This window comes from Dendrobates tinctorius, unplaced genomic scaffold (genome assembly GCF_039654945.1).
Source record: "Dendrobates tinctorius isolate UK_male_01 unplaced genomic scaffold, ASM3965494v1 ptg000049l, whole genome shotgun sequence".
NCBI lineage: Eukaryota > Metazoa > Chordata > Amphibia > Anura > Dendrobatidae > Dendrobates > Dendrobates tinctorius.
Window position 1 is genome coordinate 24,930,708 of NW_027361717.1, and position 13,557 is coordinate 24,944,264.

At 45.8% G+C, this 13,557-nt stretch overlaps 1 protein-coding gene across 5 annotated transcripts in view; it reads right to left on the reverse strand.

Moving 5' to 3' along the window:
* Positions 1-13,557, reverse strand: part of LOC141091150 (uncharacterized) — a 208,379-nt gene that overhangs the window by 146,988 nt on the left and 47,834 nt on the right. For 4 of the 5 annotated variants that reach the window (XR_012232435.1, XR_012232434.1, XR_012232433.1 and 1 more), the window contains exon 2: positions 1,594-1,724. The exons of the other annotated variant lie outside the window; for it this stretch is intronic. The gene's annotated coding sequence lies outside the window, so the exon portion shown is untranslated. The remainder of the gene's footprint in view (positions 1-1,593; positions 1,725-13,557) is intronic. 5 annotated transcript variants of the gene reach the window in all.

The following is a 13,557-nucleotide window of genomic DNA, read 5'->3' on the forward strand; positions in this document are numbered from 1 at the left end:
AGCAAGGGTAAGTCCTCGGCTCGGACCTTGGATGTCTTGGGTTCCGTAGGTGCTGGGGTGGGCCGTAAGGAGACCCTGCCGAGCCAACACCTGCTAATGCTGTCGATCTGCTTGTGCCTCCTCTCGATCTGCCTGGCGCTTTGCCGCTTTCAGGAGGGCTGCCTAGGCTTCCTCGCTCCCCAGGGCAGCTTGAAAGAGTGCCTCCGAACTGAGCTGTCCGGGGAGAAGGGCAGTAGGAGGGCGTTCTCCTGCAGGGTAGTGCAATAGCGGCGAGACGCTTGGGGAGCCCGGAAGGAACCCCCCTGGTTCACCCCTTCTTTGCAATCAGTACAGTTATTCTCCACATAACGGGCCAGCTCCACGGCCATCACTTTTGTCCGGCTTCAAGTGTTTGCAGCCAGTCTTTTCAGCCCTCGATCACACATACAGCGGCAACCCGAGCACCCACACCTCTACAGTACTTGCTCTCGGACTGTCTAGTACTGAGCTCATCTTAAGATCCCAACAACACAAGCAACTGCTGGTAGTCCTTAGTGTCTGGGAGTAGGGATCCCACGCACACTTATCTTGATCCCACCGCGCTGCCACCAATCTATGAGGGATCTCAAAGGGGAAGGGGGGTCAACTTCGCTCTCCTCAGGGGGAGGGGAGAGAAGGACATAGCAGGGGTCGGCTCTCTGGTGCCACCACTTGCCCCAGGTCAGTCAGGGAACTGGACCGAGGGCAAATAGTCGCCGGAAAGGCTTCCCTTATATGGTACTAGTAAGTGAAGCGCTCCCAGTGAGAGGTGATATATATCACCAGTCCAGGCTGGGGATATATAAACCTCCTGGCCGTCACTGCCAGAGTTCCTCACTAAAACAATACGGTATTCTGCCACCAGTTTCTCATTTGAAATAAGCCCCGTCCGAAAGCAAGCTTAGGGTGGTTTCACATTAGCGTTTCAGGGCACAGCGACGGCCTGCGCACGGCCGCCGCTAAGCCCCGGACTCTGCCGCGCCTCCTCAGGTAGCTCCGCCTACCGGCGCATGACGCTGCATGCGTCCTGCGTCCCCTATCTTTACCACTGGGGGCGCAGGCCTTGCGCAGTATGTGTTTGGCGGCGCATGCGTCCTTTTGACGGTGCGCCGACCAGTGCCAAACGCAACTTGTTGCAATTTGGTTGCGCTCGGTGCACGGGTCAAAATGAAGCATGCGCCGCCAAACGCATACTGTGCACGGTCTGCGTCCCCAGTGATAAAGATAGGGGACGCAGGACGCATGCAGCGTCATGCGCCGATAGGCGGAGCTACCGGAGGCGGTGCAACAGAGGGCGGGGCTTAGCGGCGGCCTTGCGCAGGCTGTCGCTGCGCCCTGAAACGCTAATGTGAAACCACCCTAATATAGGGTCAGGAACCAAACCGGCACCGTATCAAATAACCAGCCGAGAGTGAGGACGTGGGGATTTCTGGAAAGGGCAGCCTAAGATTAATTTTATATTTAATCGCCTAAAAGGTGCACTAGAAATATACAAGCATATATTTACAGAACAATATACAATTATGCAGTCAGGGGTGTAGTACAAAGGATAAGGTCTAGATAGGTTGCAATTACCGTGTTATGTAGCATGTGACCACAGGGAGGCGCTGAAGGATCACAGGTCCAAATCTTAGTTACTGGCTTTCCTGGCTCTGTCTGCTAACAGGTCCTCCAGCCAGAAGAAAAACTGAGCTCCAAGTGAAGAGCTATAATAATAATAATAATTATTTATTTTTATTTAGCACTAAAATATTCCGCAGCGCATTACAGTTGGACACATTATCATCACTGTCCCCGATGGAGCTCACACTCGAAATTCCCTATCAGTATGTCTATGTGGGAGGAAACTGGAATACCCAGAAGAAACCCACACTAACACAGGGAGAACATACAAACTCCTTGCAGATGTTGTCCTTCGTGGGAATTGAACCCAGGACTCCAGCGCTGCAGTGCGAACCACTGAGCCACCATGCTGCCCACTTAGCTTCTCCTCCCACACTCTGCGCCCACCCCTGGGCTTGTGCAGGCTCTCTCCTCCCATCTCTGAGAGTATGATTTCCAGTCCAGAACCGGAATGACCCACAACTTTCTGCCCGAAGCTCTGAATGGAATAGCAGCAGTGCCACTGGATTTGGCTGGATTTTATCTGCACATAAAGTACAAAATATGCCTCCCGAATGTAATTCCGGGTGGCTAAGCTTTATAATTCAGTAGTCTAGAGTGCTACAAGTGGCTAAGTAACATGGGTGCATGGGGAAAGGAACACCGATTTGGATAATGTGCTCGGCTAGTCTCAGAGATATTGCATTTTCCAGATTCAATACCTCATAGCCTTGCTGTTATTTGTTGTATGACAAAGCATATCCATGTGTTTCAAGTCGGACAAAAGACTTCAGTTTGCCTGTAGCTTGCAGGGGATTTTGCACCTTTTTGTCAAAAGCTTCAAAGGGCCAGTTCCTAGCTTTTTAATTAAAGATAAACACTGCATGGCTTTTTATGGCCTTGGGGGATGCCAGGGTGGGGGCACATTTCAGGAGTGGAGAGAACTGTACTTCATCCTTCACAGCCAGTCTGAAGAAAAGCGTTTAAGGACATGCTTAAAACTGTGGGTATTGGGTATCCTCACAAATTATCCTGGGTAATGCATTCCAAAAAATTTGTGCATCATGTGAGAAGTTTTGGACACAGGAGTGGGAGATTATGATTATTGAGGATGTCAATCTGAGGTCATTAGAAAAATGGAGGGCACGGGTAGGGTGGTAGACTGAGACAAGGGAGGAGATGTAGGGTGGTGCTGAACCGTGGAGTGCTTTGTTGGGGGAGAGTGACCAACCCTATGCCCCATTAAAAATAAAATAATTTAAAAAATACACATATTTGGCATCACTGTGTTTGTAAAGGTCCGATCTATCAAAATATAAAGTAAATTAGTCGGTAAACGGAGTAACGAGAAAAGAAATCAAAAACGCCTAAATTACATTTTTGCAATGAAATGCAATAAGGAGACATTAATACATCGTATCTACCCCAAAATGGTACAATAAAAACATCAACTCAAGGCGCAAAAAACAATTCCTCACACAGCCCCATAGTCCGAAAAAAGAAAACATTACGCATTCTGGAAAATGCAACAAAAGCTAATTTTTTTTTGCATTTTTTCACTATTTATAAAATAATTAAAAACTGAAGATGTTTGACATCTGCGTACTCGTACTGACCTGGAGAATCAGATTTCCTGGTCACTTTTACCATAGAGTGTACATGGTTAATAAAACAAACAAACAACAATTGTGGAATTGCAGTTTTTTTGCATTAACACCCTTGAATTTTCGTTACCGTTCTCCAGATCACTATGTGATAGAATGAATGGTGTCATTGAAAAGTGCAAGTCGTCCGGCAAAAAATCAAGTCCCTCACATGGCTATAGTGACAGAAAAATAAAAGTTTTGGCTCTTGGAATTAGGGGAAATGAACCTGAAACTGAAATAATGTGAAATCTCCATGTCAAGAAGGGGTTAAGAAGATAAATCAGTCAAGATCTTTAGGAGGGAAATTTCACCAACTCTTACTGTTAAATCTGCACTTTGCTGGTGTCTCACTGACCAGCCCACCCGAGGTGTCCACAGGGGTCTGCAGGTAGGAAGAATTACCAGTCAGGTACTGTTGTAATAACTTTTTGGATTTGGGGTAACTGAGTGATATGGACACATTATTATAGGGGCACATGACACCCAGGGAAAATCAGTGTATGTCATGTAGGATGGCCCTGGTGGCACAGAAAATTAAAGCTACGGTGTCCTTTTAATTCTTTTTGACGGCATTTGTATTTTTACCTTTTATTAATATTTATTTTCACTTATTTATATAACCTAATCATTTCCCTGACAGTCTGATAGGCAGCAGCTGAGATGTGTATTGTTTAGCAATAATGTATCACCCACAACAAGAAGTGATAAAGACAAACATTACATTCTGAAGCTATGTTCACACATTGCAAAGCAGGTTTTCCTTAGTTTTAGTTGTGTGTTTGAGGCGTTTTTGCTCCATTGTTGTCATGGTATATTTGTCTCTTGTGAATGTTGATAAAGTTTAGTGGATAAAAAAAATCTGATTTTACTTCATCGGGTTTTGACACAAAAAAATGTAGCAAAAACTGATACCTGCGTATCAGAAAAAGGCTGAAAAAACACTGAAAGTGACATGCTGCATCCTGCAAAACCCAAGGTATTGTATAAAATACTGAGGCCAAGAAACCAAGCTGTGTGCATGAGAATCCTGAAATCTCACAGACTTTGCTGGTGCTGTAAAATGCAGCTGAAAATGTGCTAAAAACGAATTAAAAAACGCTGACAAATCGTGTGTGATCATAGCCTTATAGTTTATAGCAGAGGATAACTTATACCAGATATAATCTGTATAGAATATCGACCAAAGCAAAAAATCTACTATTTACAAACATGGAAAAAACGGATTCTGAAATCTTTTCCAAGACAGATTTATATACATTTCTATTATATTAAAACAGATGGGATATTTCTATTCCCCATTCTCTGCCTCATTCACCAGTTGGCTGCAAACATGGCGGCCGGCTGCTCTGATGTCACAATGCTATGCTCAGGATTAGCGGGTCACGCTCAATTGTGATGTCATAATGGCATCATGGAATGTGCTGAGGGTGTGTAATATCTGAGCACTGTGACATCAGCGCCATTTGTAGAGTTGATGCTTTTGCTGACACTTCACGTTGGTTGTGGAAGAGCGAACTAGTTTGTGTTACACATCTGGTGATTACTTCCATTGCTACTTTTTGATCTTTGATCAGAGCACAATAACACCGGTGCCACCGGAGAGCTTAGTCCTCCAATATTCTATCAGCCAGCTTCAGGTAATTCAGTCATGAGCGCCCGAGAGCTGCGTCAGCTGATTGCCGACAATGAGGCATGGCTGCACCGACCAGAAAATCAAGGTAAGTGATATTTGGGGGAGACAGACAATATTCCCACCCTATGGGGCTTTCTCGGGAGGCATTCTACCTGGGGTATGATGGACCACATATCAGCACAGTTTAGGTTTACCAAGTCGAAAATAAAGGCAATTCTTTCTAGGATTCCCTTCTCCCTAAACACCACAGCAGCAGATGGACCCATCACTATAGCCCAAAAGTGTTTGCTAAAACTGGGAATTATTCTGATAAATTCTCATTTGTTTATAGGTCAGGCCATAATTGTCCACAGGTTGAGGTCTCATCAAAGAGATCAGGGAAGACCTTCTACCAGTTATGGACGTCAGAGAGACAGCAATGCTGTCACTGAGAGGACAGGGAGACGGGCCCGAGATCCTCCAAGGCGTAGGGGAGAAGAAGAGAGAAGAGAAAGAAGTCGCTCTCCCCTAAGACCAGCCCCTGCGGAGCCCTCCAGAACATCAGGAGAGAGCAGCAGGGATGATGGCCATCAAGCAAGTGGATCTACAGCCAGCCCTGAATTTGAATTCCGGCGGCAAAATCCCGTCCCACCCAGCCGCAGACCCAGGGAGGTTCCAGCTACAAGCAGATATCCTGTAGGCCGTAGCCATTTTGATCGTCTATTTAACATCCTGCATGAGCTGCAGGAACGTCTATTTAACATGGAGCGTCAGCTGCAGGGATGGATTAGGATGACACCACCACTGCCACAGGTGGAGCCACCTGCACAAAATCAACCTATGCCAGGGAGACAGCAGGCTCGGAATGGCAGGAGAGCACTGCAAATTGCAAACCTCCCAACAAGGGATATATCACCACAGGAGGCAGAGTCATGCACCATCTGTATGACCGAATATGAGATCGGAGAGCAGGTCACAGTCCTTCCATGTGACCACAGCTTCCATCAGAGCTGTATTTCTAGATGGCTCTCCTCCAGCCCCCACTGCCCCCTGTGCCGTAACCACTGCTTCCAGTGAAGCACCATGTTCATGGTGCAGACAGTGGAAGAGACCATACTGAATTCCAGCCCAGGTAAGGGAGCAGTACATACATTAACACTACATTCATTTGAAGGCTGTAAAAAAAAAAAAAAATCACTTAATTTTCCTTTATTTCTGGTCTTTCGTTAGTTTACCATCAGCTTTGGTCAACATCTCACCAAGCGTTAAGGGCTATGATCAGAGAAACCATCTAATCACCAGATGGTAAGTTATCTACCATTACTTCTTCTCCCTCCGCCCCATGATATGTATATTACATGTAACATAGAATTAATTGTTTTTTTTCTCCATTTTGTAGACGGAAGATCCAAGTCTGGAGAACATTGAGGAATTAGATCAGAACGACTTTCACTTCATGTAAGTAGATATTAGACTTTCTTTCTTTTAGTCTCCAGCTCAGATTTAGTTACTTTTTATTAGGAATCTACTGATGGGATGTAATAACTTGGTGTCTTCTCTTTACAGAAATCTGCAGAAGTTACAGATCATTTCCATAATGATCCACAGATTCCTCATCTCTTCATAGAGTCGCTGACTCCATCATGTGCAGTGATGCTGATAACAGCTGCAGCCCCAGACTATGATATCGTCATATATTACATTCATTACAGAATATTCCTAAAATAAATAATATTTTCCATCTCTATATCTGGTTGTGACTTTACTATATAGAATGATGCTACGTAACATTAGGAGCAGATAATGGTAAGTGAGGGATTTACTGACTTTCTATCAGTTGGTATAGCGGTAGCGATAACAGTTAAAGGGGGAAAGGGGATGTCCAGCACTTTTATATTGATGGCCAATCTTTAAGAAAGGTCATTAATGTCAGATTGATAGGAGTCACATACCCAGAGTGAAGATAACGAGAGAATGTGCAGTCTGTTTGAGGTGTATCCTCTGTCTGAAAGGCAGAAAGTGAACATCCTTATTGGGCAGCTAACTGGTGCAGCACAGAGGGAAGGAGCCATAAAGCAGATTGACCCAGACAGTGTGAAAGATGGAGACAGACTGTTAAAGGAGCAATTTATTGAGGGACTCCTATACAGTACCCACCGAACACAGCTGCGCATGATAGCCCTACAAAACCCTGACCTAGACTTTGCAGACTTCAAAGACAGGGCTATTCAGGTGCTGCATGAACCAAATGTCAGCCGCCCAGCGCCCCCTAGGCGCCCAGCAATCACAAACCACAAAGCAGCAGCATCTTGCCCTCCCAGCCCTGTGGAGGCTGATGCACAGACTCTGGATAATGATCCATCTACAGAACTGCGCCTTCAGGTCCAAGAGCTGACCAAAAATATGACTGCACTTGCCAAAACTGTGCAGTCCCTGCAGGTGTTATCAAAGGAGAAGATCCAGCTGGCCTTCAGTCCAGAGGATGTCCCGTGGTTACAGAAGAAGAGGATCCCGCCACGCCGAGGGAGAGACAACGATCGCTATGACCAGGACGAACGTTGTTGTGAGTTCATTTTCCCCTTAGTCACTGTGGTCTGGTGAACTCCCTATTCTGGTAAAGGAAGGTAATGAGCCTGATTATCAGGCACCTGAGTCTAATGATGATGACTGGCTGAGTGGAGTCACGGACTGGATATAAGGCTGCCGACGCCCTTCTGCCCTGTGGGTGATTTCTCTGTGGACTTTTAGGAAACCAGTCTGATTCCTGCTCCTCTAAAGCTAAGTTTTCTGCTTTGCCTTTTTGCATTTGTGTTTTGTTTTTGTTTGCCTTGCTTTTCTGGATTCTGCCATTCCCTGCTGGGGTGAGCTGATTCTTCTTTTGCCTGTTGCTCTGTCTTCAGAATATTCCTGAGTACTGACAGTCTTTTTGAAGCCTAGCGTCTTCAGGGACTTTTTCACTGTCAGTCTGTTGGCTCTTATTTTCATAGGGTTTTTCACGGATTGCAGACAGCAGCCTTCCTGTCCTTTCCTATCTAGTTAGCTTGGGCCCCGTCTTTGCTCAGTCTATCTTTCTGTCTGTGTTGTGTTCTTTCTTCTTGCTTCACCGTCATTATATGTGGGGGGCTGCCTTTTGCTTTGGGGTCTGCTCTGGGGCAGTTTAGATTTCCCTTTCTGTCTTTAGGCTATTTAATTCTCCGGCTGTGATTGAGGGGTCTAGGGCATCGTAGGAACCCCCCCACGACTACTGCTAGTTGTGTTAATAGGTTCAGGGGTCTGCAATCCGATAGCTGTCAACCTCTCTGGTTTTCTGGACTTAGGTAGCATTTCTGTTTTTGCCTCCTACGGTGACTCAATCCTAACAGAATCACCCGCTATACCGCAGATCCTAGGGTACTCAATAGCAGGAAAGAATTGTGTTTAACAAAAAAAAAAAAAAAAAGAGTGTGTATATTCTTTCCTCTATATCTCTGAGGCCGTAGGGGGATTTTTTTTTTTTCTCTCAATGGAGATAAAGCAATTGTCTGATCGTGGAATTTCCGCCTACCTTGCTCGTTTGCATGCTGTTGAACCAAAGATCCCTACACCTGATGTATTTTTTGGGGATCGATCTAAATTTTTGAGTTTCAAAAATAATTGTAAATTATTTTTTGCCTTGAAGCCTAACTCGTCAGGGAGCTCCGCGCAGCAGGTTAAAATTGTCATCTCTTTGCTGCGTGACGATCCCCAGGGTTGGGCGTTTTCTTTGAAACCAGATGATCCTATTCTGACTAATGTGAACGCATTCTTTCAAGCCTTGGGGTTGTTGTATGACGAACCTAATACTATTGATCAGGCTGAAAAGACCCTGTTGGCATTGAACCAGGGTCGAGATTCTGCAGAGTTGTACTGTCAAAAGTTCCAAAAGTGGGCGGTCCTTACTACCTGGAATGATAATGCCTTGGCTGCTCTCTTTTGGAAGGGTTTGTCAGAAGCCGTAAAAGATACTATGGTGGGATTTCCTGTTCCCTCTGGTCTGGACGATTCTATGTCATTAGCCATTCAGGTTGATCGGCGTTTACGTGAACGCAGGATTGCACGAGAGGTGTTGACACCGGTAGAACAGATGTCTGAACCTATGCAATGTGATAGAGTTTTGTCTAAGGCGCAACGTCAGGAGTTCAGAAGGCGTAATAAGCTGTGTTTTTTCTGTGGAGATGCCTCGCATATTATTTCTGTTTGTCCTAAACGAGAGAAACGCTTTGCACACACGTTTTCTGTTGGTGGTGTTCAACCTAAGTTTCTTCTGGCAATTACTCTGATCTGCTCCCTGCCCACATTTTCCGCCAAGGCTTTTGTGGATTCGGGAGCAGCGCTAAACCTAATGGACTTGGATTTTGCTAAACGTTGTGGATTTCCTATGACACCTCTGCAGACGCCTATCCCTTTGAGGGGGATTGATGCTACTCCTTTGGCGAAAAATAAACCTCAGTTTTGGATCCAGGTGGTCATGCGGGTCGCCCCAGACCATCAAGAAAATTGCAGATTTTTGGTGTTACATGGTCTGCATGATGCCGTTGTTTTGGGGTTTCCCTGGTTGCAAATTCATAATCCAGTCTTGGATTGGAAATCTGTGTCTGTGGTGAGTTGGGGTTGTCGGTGTGCCTGTAGTGAGGCTCCGGTTTTTTCCACCTCTCCTCAGTCGCATGATGTTCCTGACTATTTGGCGGACTTTTATGATGTATTTAGTGAGAATGAGTCTGCGTCCTTGCCTACTCATAGGAGTTATGACTGTGCAATTGAACTGAGCCCGGGGTGTAAATTTCCCAAGGGTCGGCTCTTCATTTTATCTGTACCCGAGCACGAGGCTATGCGGTCCTATATTAAGGAGGCGTTGAAGAAGGGTCATATTAGACCATCCTCTTCACCCTTAGGTGCCGTTTTTTTTTTGTGGCCAAAAAGGATGGTTCTTTAAGGCCTTGTATTGATTATCGTGCCCTCAACAAAATTACTATTAAATATCAGTATCCGTTACCCCTGATTTCGGATCTATTCTCCAGAGTTAGAGGTGCTTGCTGGTTTACCAAGCTTGACCTCAGGGGGGCGTATAACCTTATCCGCATTAAGCAGGGGGATGAATGGAAGACGGCGTTTAATACTCCGGAGGGACATTTTGAGTACCTGGTGATGCCTTTTGGGCTCACTAATGCCCCTTCTGTCTTCCAGTGCTTCATGAACGACATTTTCCGGGACTTTGTGGATAAATTTTTGATTATCTATCTGGATGATATTTTGATCTTCTCCAAGGATTGGGATTCTCATGTGGAACATGTTCGGACTGTGTTCCGGATCTTGAGGGAGAATTCCCTGTATGTCAAAGGATCAAAATGCCTTTTTGGAGTACAGAGGATTTCATTTTTGGGATTTATTTTGTCTCCATTAACTATTGAAATGGACCCGGCCAAGGTACAAGCCATTTATGATTGGGTTCAGCCCACTTCTTTGAAGGCCCTCCAGAAGTTTTTGGGTTTTGCTAATTTTTATCGGAAATTTATAGCAAAATTTTCTAGTGTTGCCAAGCCATTGACTGATCTGACTAAGAAGGGTGCTGATGTGTTGAATTGGTCTCCGGAGGCTGTTGCTTCCTTTCAGGAGCTGAAGCGAAGATTTACCTCCGCCCCGGTTTTGCGGCAACCTGATGTCTCACTCCTGTTCCAGGTAGAGGTGGATGCTTCTGAGATTGGTGCAGGAGCTGTTTTGTCCCAAAAGGATCCTGTAACATCTAAAATGAATCCCTGTGCTTTCTTTTCCCGAAAGTTCTCTCCATCTGAACGTAACTATGATGTGGGGAATCGGGAACTGTTGGCCATGAAATGGGCATTTGAGGAGTGGAGACATTGGTTGGAGGGAGCTAAACATCAAGTTGTGGTCCTCACTGACCACAAGAATTTGATTTACCTGGAGTCGGCCAAACGCTTGAACCCTAGACAGGCTAGGTGGGCCTTGTTTTTTACACGTTTTGATTTTGTGGTCTCTTTTCTTCCTGGAACTAAGAATGTCAAGGCAGACGCCCTCTCTAGGAGCTTCTTTGCTGATTCTCCTGTGGTGACCAAGCTTGCTACCATCTTAGGCGAAGGGGTAGTTCTTTCTGCCATCTCGCCCGATTTGAGACTTGCTCTGCAAGAGTTCCAGGAGGACAAACCTGAGCGTTGTCCCAGTGGAAAGTTGTATGTTCCTGACCAGTGGAAGAAGAGAGTGATGTCTGAAGTTCATTGCTCTGCATTGGCTGGTCATCCAGGTATTTTTGGTACTAGAGATCTTTTTGGTGGCCCACCTTGTCTCATGATGTCAGGAATTTTGTGCAGTCCTGTGGGACTTGCTCCTGGTCTAAAATTTGTTCTCGCTCTACTCTAGTGGGTTGTTGATGCCTTTGCCGGTCCCCAGGAGGCCATGGACCCATATTTCAATGGATTTCATCTCTGATATGCCTGTCTCTCAGAGAATGACTGTTATTTGGGTGATTTGTGATAGGTTCTCTAAGATGGTTCATCTTGTACCACTCCCTAAGTTGCCATCTTCCTCTGAGTTGGTGCCCCTGTTTTTGCAACAGGTGGTTCGCTTGCACGGGATTCCTGAGAACATTGTATCTGACAGAGGAGTTCAGTTTGTGTCTAGATTTTGGAGGACTTTCTGTTACAAGCTGGGAATTCAGTTGTCCTTCTCCTCTGCTTTTCACCCTCAGACCAATGGGCAGACAGAGAGAACAAACCAGACCTTGGAGTCGTATTTTAGATGTTTTATTTCCGCTGATCAGGATGATTGGGTTTCATTTTTGCCCTTGGCCGAATTTGCTTTAAATAATAGAGCTAGTTCTGCCACTTTGATGTCACCTTTTTTTTGTAACTTTGGGTTTCATCCTCGATTTTCTTCAGGGCAGGCGGAGCCTTCTGCCTGCCCAGGTGTTGACACTGTGGTGGAGAGAATGCACCAAATCTGGGACCAAGTGGTGGATAAGTTATCTCTCTCCCAGGAAAAGGCCCAGCGGTTTTCCAATCGACATAGGACCATTGGTCCCCAGTTTAAGATTGGTGATATGGTGTGGTTATCATCAAAAAATATTGCTATGAAGGTGGCTTCTCCTAAGTTTAAGCCTAGATTTATTGGACCTTACAAGATTTTGGAGATTATTAATCAGGTCTCTTTTCGTTTGGCTCTCCCTGTCACATTTAAAATCCATAATGTGTTCCATAAGTCCTTGTTGAAGAGGTTTGTTGAACCAGTTGTTCCTGGGGTGGCACCTCAGGACCCTGTATTGGTTGAAGGTAACATGGAATATGAGGTAGAGAAAATACTGAATTCCCGTCTGGCTAGACGGAGACTCCAGTATTTGGTTAAGTGGAAGGGTTATGGTCAGGAGGATAATTCCAGGGTCTCTGCCTCTGATATTCATGCCAAAAGATTGGTGCGTGCCTTTCATCGGGCTCACCCTGATCGCCCTGGTGGCGTGGTTGAGGGTTCGGTGACCCCTCCTCAAGGGGGAGGTACTGTTGTGAGTTAATTTTCCCCTTCGTCACTGAGGTCTGGTGAACTCCCTATTCTGGTAAAGGAAGGTAATGAGCCTGATTATCAGGCACCTGAGTCTAATGATGATGACTGTCTGAGTGGAGTCACGGACTGGATATAAGGCTGCCGACGCCCTTCTGCCCTGCGGGTGATTTCTCTGTGGACTTCTAGGAAACCAGTCTGATTCCTGCTCCTCTAAAGCTAAGTTTTCTGCTTTGCCTTTTTGCATTTGTGTTTTGTTTTTGTTTGCCTTGCTTTTCTGGATTCTGCCATTCCCTGCTGGGGTGAGCTGATTCTTCTTTTGCCTGTTGCTCTGTCTTCAGAATTATTCCTGAGTACTGACATAGTCTTTTTGAAGCCTAGCGTCTTCAGGGACTTTTTCACTGTCAGTCTGTTGGCTCTTATTTTCATAGGGTTTTTCACGGATTGCAGACAGCAGCCTTCCTGTCCTTTCCTATCTAGTTAGCTTGGGCCCCGTCTTTGCTCAGTCTATCTTTTTGTCTGTGTTGTGTTCTTTCTTCTTGCTTCACCATCATTATATGTGGGGGGCTGCCTTTTGCTTTGGGGTCTGCTCTGGGGCAGTTTAGATTTCCCTTTCTGTCTTTAGGCTATTTAATTCCCCGGCTGTGATCGAGGGGTCTAGGGCATCGTAGGAACCCCCCACGGCTACTGCTAGTTGTGTTGATATGTTCAGGGGTCTGCAATCCGATAGCTGCCAACCTCTCTGGTTTTCTGGACTTAGCTAGCATTTCTGTTTTTGCCTCCTACGGTGACTAAATCATAACAGGACGTCCCATCTGTCGTTGCTGCTGCAAGGCAGGCCACATTGCAAAATTCTGCCACCCTGGGGCAGAGGGACAACCCCAGGAGTAGGACCACAAGGCCCAAAGAACTGGCGAGCCAAGTATGTTGGAGGGCGACCGGTCCTTCCAGTGGTGATTGACGTCATCCCCATGAATGCTTTGCTGGACACTGGCTCTCAGGTGACGACTATGCCATATATCCTTTACAAGCGATATTGGGCTGACTCTGAACTTACTCGCGGCCCAAGTGATGAACTGACAGTAGATGCCAGCAATGGTCAGTCTTTGCCGCAAGTAGGATGTAAAGAGATGACTATTAAAGTGGGGCGAGTAGAGT